The sequence below is a fragment of the Morone saxatilis genome, unplaced genomic scaffold, assembly GCF_004916995.1.
Source record: "Morone saxatilis isolate NCDOM2014 unplaced genomic scaffold, NCSU_SB_2.0 Contig14, whole genome shotgun sequence".
NCBI lineage: Eukaryota > Metazoa > Chordata > Actinopteri > Moronidae > Morone > Morone saxatilis.
Genome location: NW_023339696.1, coordinates 1,520,592 through 1,525,950, shown reverse-complemented (window position 1 = coordinate 1,525,950; position 5,359 = coordinate 1,520,592). Strand labels below are relative to the sequence as shown.

General features: G+C 44.2%; 1 long non-coding RNA gene across 1 annotated transcript in view; it reads left to right on the top strand.

Annotated features, from left to right (window-relative positions):
- Window positions 1-3,037: 3,037 nt before the first annotated feature.
- Window positions 3,038-5,359, top strand: part of LOC118322998 — an 8,955-nt gene continuing 6,633 nt past the window's right edge. Inside the window, exon 1 of the long non-coding RNA XR_004796480.1 lies at window positions 3,038-3,241. This is a non-coding gene — a long non-coding RNA (uncharacterized LOC118322998). The remainder of the gene's footprint in view (window positions 3,242-5,359) is intronic.

Below are 5,359 nucleotides of genomic sequence, written 5' to 3'. Positions count from 1 at the left end.
GGCACATGCGCAGTTCACCTCCCATGTGTAACCTACAGACTGACTTTACACACACACACACACACACACACACACACACATACATAAACACACACACACACACACACACACACACACATTTACATGCTGAAATCCCCACTGCTGCTAGCTAACATCCACTTGTTGTCAGCAAAACAGGTCCATGTTGTTTGCGTTGGCAATTTGTGTTTTGGGTGTTTGAAAATGTACATGGTGTTTCTTGTGCCAACATGAAGCTGAGGGCTTTATCTCTCTTTATCAACGTGAGAATCACAGGAGACATTTGTCACTTTTTATGGGCTGAGACGTCGACCTTGCCGCAGTACAGCAGACACACACACAGTATATGTTACACATGTGCACTGACACCCTCCCTCCCCCTATAGGTCTGTTTAACCCTTGCAGAATCTGTAGCAGGCACGTCTTCTCTTTCAGTCTTCTGCTCTCTCCTCCCCCCTCCCCTTTTGTCTCTCAGCTCCTGGCAGTGCACATACCATGAGCACACACATGCACACACATGCACGAACAGCCGTAAAGCAGATCTACACACACCCCCTTTCAGTGAGATCACATTCAGCACAGAGCAGTTGCAGGACACACTGAAGCCCCCCTCTGGCATTTTGATTCCTGCACTGAGCTGTCTAACTCAGGACCAAGACGTCCCATCTGCAGATAGGTAGGTATTAATGCCATTGTTTTATCAATTCAGTCTCATACAGTGGGTTTCTGCACAGGAAGACACTCATGTTACTCAAAGTACATAGTGTTCCCTCTTGACTGTGTGCACATGGACTCACAGGGGGTGTGGATTGAGCTGCCCATTGAAGAACATTTCTATATGCTTCAGAGAGGAGCTCAAAAACCTACAAACAGAACCTGTTTGAACTGGACACAATGTACTTCTAGTGCTTTATAATATAATATAATATAAATATAGAACCACTTTTACACCTTTCCCTCCTATTTTATGCTGCAATCATTATTCTTTCTTCATCTTGTGTCCTCATGCCAGAGAATTTATGCATGAGAGAGCCTTATATCTGTTAGAGGAGGTTTTTCCATGCAGGGAGTTAATTGCTTGGCATTTAATGCTAATGTAATTTAGGCACTTCGCCCTTTTTTTTCTCTGTGGAATATGAATGAGCACTTATTTAGGGAACAGCAGAGGCCCGTTAATGTGGGCTGCGCATGGCGAGCAGAGGTTAAAATGTTTTAAAAAGAGGATTCTGTTGTTCCCTTTTCTCTGCAACTATTCAGCAACATGTCTGAGGTTGTGGAGCTCGCACGAGTGCATTCGCTCAGGACTACATATCCCCTAATTCATAGGCTTGTGAAATTTTTAAAACTTTATCAGGTATGCGAATCGCAAACCACAACGAGCTGTGGATAGGCACGGGGTCAGGTGAGACAGGCCAAGAACGCTGGTTAGATAAATGATGTTAAGTAATTAAAGTGGTGATTTATGTGTTTTGGAGTAAGAGACAATGAATGTGATCACAATGTCTGCAGAGTTTTGAAGTCAGAATGCAAACTTTGCAGACGAAGTGCCGAGTTTGTGCGTTTTTGTGCGCACAAAGGCGATTCTGGCAGTCCGCATGCAAAACAGCAGCGGTGCGTTCAGACCAATTGTGCAGGTTGTTGCGTAACATCTGAGATCGCGGTGCATTGATGTAACATTACACAAGCGTCTGTAAGTGATAATGGGTGATAATCTTGTGGTCTTCATGCTGTTGGTCGGTTCTCCCAAATCACACAAAGCACATTCTCACTTCTCACTGGTTCCTGTAGAAATTCCAGGTTGTACTTGCAGAGCAGAAGGAACAGGAACAGACTCTGAAAATCAGTTAATTTTATATTTTAAAGAGAAATGCATTTTTTCGTTATTGTAGGCCATCCTTTAACCCAGTTTTCATAGTAATTTTCTTGTGAGGGTGTTGAACTGTTCAGTTTGGCAGCTTCTGGCCAGAAATAAAAGTGTTTGTTGGGCATTAGTGGCAAATGTATCCAAACTAAACATGACATTGTTATTGTTCTGCAGCTCGTCTGGATCCAACACAAAGCTGGAACGATTAGTCGATTAAGAGTGGATCAACAGAAAAAGAAATGACTTCTCAACTGATTGATGGCTTGAAAAATGACTGAATCAAAGAAAGTGATAAGAGTGAAGCAAGCTCTAGTTCCAAGCTCTAAAATGACATCCTCAGTTTTGTCATTTTAAACTAAATATGTTTGGAAAGACTGACGATTCATGAAAGAAATAATCAGCAGATGAATTTATGGTGACCGTTAGTCTACAGTCCAAACTTTCTTCTGACAGTGACCTTGGAAAAACTTTGAGTTTGTTCCTACAAGGACATCAGTGTGGCCCCTGCTCCCACTTGCTGTTGAATAAACACAATATAGTTGACTATATAATATAGAACTACATTGATTACTGATTATAAAAGACACTTGTGAAAGACAAATGTCCTCTCACTTTGTTTAGCCCCAAAACATGTAGCAGTGTTACATTCCTCTGACCTTTGTAGCATGGTTGCCATTAGCTGTGATGAAGACTGCAGTCCATGCTGTAACCTCTTGCACACAGCTGCCACTAGGTGGCACCACTCAATGGTTGGACTGGGCTGTCGTTCTGATCATGTTCCAACAGTCCTGAGACAGACACACACACACCAGTTCACTCATCACACTGTGCATGTGCTGTGAAATATATGGATGTCTTTAGAGTTTTCTTCCACTACTCCTGACACATTCAGTGTTTGGTGACTACCTGTAGTTTCAGGCTGAGTACAGTTGGGTAGGACCCCCCCCCCTCATTGGTTCTTCATCAGTGAAGAACCATGTCAACTCTTTCGTCCTCGTTGCCCAATCTCCCGCCTTTGTACTTCTGTCGTGGTCACTGCCCCCTCCCGCCCCTGACTACTGTGTACACATGTGTGCCTCCCTCTCACATGTTTATCTCCTCCCACCTCCTCCTGTGCACCCTCCCCCTTTCATCAACTCACTTTCAACTCCACTGTCTCTCTCCCACTCTCTCTCTCTCTGTCTCTGTGTCTCTCGGTGGCTCTGGGATCCGTAGGCGTTCGGAGGACAGGAACAGGACAGGACACACACCCTCTGCACCAAGCATCACAGACATGTCGGACTCCGAGACTGCCGCTGCCCCCGCTGAGGCCCCCGTCCCTGCTGCTTGTGCCAGCATCAAGGCTGACCTGGACAAATGGTAGGTGACTGTGTGCATGTTGCAAAGAGGTGTGCATAAGAAGAAATAAGTGTAATTGTCCTTCACTGAAGAACAGTCCTTGATCACGACACATGAGCACATAGGAAGCTCTGGCAAACCTTGGTGCACCTCTTGAACAAGTTGTCCTCTGGCTTCAAGAGTTGCCTCCAAACAGTCGCAAAACAGAAACAGAACAGCTGAAGGCGGGGAAGCCCTGAGCAAAAACCTGACCATTTGAATTATTTGCGATTGGCTTGAATGCCGGCTAACAAGCTGTCTGACAAAGTGCAGCTTCCAAGCTTAGAGCAAATGTTCCTCAAAATTCTGAGCTGATTTAACATTGCGCAGGGCAACGAGCATCCTAAAATGCGCCATGCTAAAATGGAGTCTCTTCAGAGGAGACTGTGGTCAGCGCCGAAACCACCAGGAGAGAATGAAGTCTTGCATGCTAAAATATAACTGAATTGGACATGAGGGCTGGGCGCAGGGGGTAAAGGTTAGGAAAACTTGGGGTACCCTCGGTAGGGTGAGTGATTTGGGGATTAATAAAGTGGGGCAGCGGGGTGATGTTTGATGCTCATCCATACGCTTGGATGAAGGCTGGGAATCTGCTTGCGTCACTAGCTCAGTCCCCAGAATACTTTGCGTTAGCTCGTCCTGTTTGTCCCCACCATCTCCTTTTGCCTCTTGCTGTGTCAATGGTCGGGGACACTAGCTCAGTGATATTGGAGGGTTTTTGTTGCATGTATTCACAGCAGACACTGTTCTCTCTGCATGTGTGTGCAGGTCAGAGGGAAGTGCAATGACATGCACATCTTCTCAGTTTCTGCACATCAACGGTCCACACCTCTTCTCTGGAACAGTCCATTCTGACAGATAGGGGTTTTTTTGGTGGATGGTTGTTGTGTAAGCTGGGGCCTTAAGCTGTCATTAAATGGATTACTATAAGCAGTTAACTTATATCTCTACATTTGTTGAGCACTTGAGGCACTCATTTTCTTGCTGAATCTCTTCCAACCAGACTGTCAGACATTGATAAGGTGTCAGTGGATGTGTGAAGCCTTTAGATAAGACGGCAGGTTGAAACAGAAGAGGCAGGGCTGGCAAGTCAAGGTGTGGTTGGTTGCCTAATCATGTGTAAAAGTTGTACATTTGCCAACTTTGACACTACCCCCCCCCCCCCAAAAAAAAAAAAAAAAAAAAAAAACCTTTAGAGCTCTATCTGTTACAATGTACAGGCTTAATAGTTCTTTCCATTTTTAGGTTTTAGGAATAGAAACCGCTACTTTTGTGTTAAACTGCAATGAAAGACATTGTTGATTCTGTCTTCAGAGGCAGGGCAGTCATAGTGAGGGGCCATGTCGTTTACTGCAACTTGTTAAGTGCAAGTAAGCCTATACTGGGAAGTCTGGCCAAGGGCAGCACTCTATAGGGTGTTTCAAAGCAACAAATCAGTTTATGCTGATAAGGCGTGCTACATATCATGGTTTTGGGTAATTATTGTATGTGGGTCATTACATGCAGAACATGGACCCATGACCTTGAAAGGTGCAAAGTCAGGTTGCACCAGCATTAGCAAATAGGGCCTTAAACTGCCAGTATTAATCTGAGGGCCACAGTGGCTCCTCACAGTTTACAGTTGCATACTTGACCCTGTTCGGTCTGGATACTTGACCTATGAGCTTTTAATTGCACATATTTCCCTCAAAACTTGGTAGAGACCAAAAACAGAGCTGTGAATATGACTTCATCAGGTTGCCAATTGTTTGCTGAAAAAGTTAGCCATATCAACTTAAAGGTTATGCGGTGTACTAAATGACTAAATACACTGCTAATCAGTTTGTTTTTAACATAAAAAAAAATCAAACTAAACAGACTTTGATGTGTAAAATCTGTAGTTTATAACACAACCCTAGTCTGGTCTGTGAGCTAGAAATACCTTGGCTAGAGGGAGAACCACTTTTCCACTTAACTCTGTAAGCTAACCATGTTTTAAAAGACCAGTGTGCGGGATTTAGTGGTCAAGTTTCAGATTGGAACTAACTGAACAGACTGAACTGCTGGCATCTGTGTTTGATGACCTGGGAATGAGAACCTATCTACAGTCAGTGTTTGGTT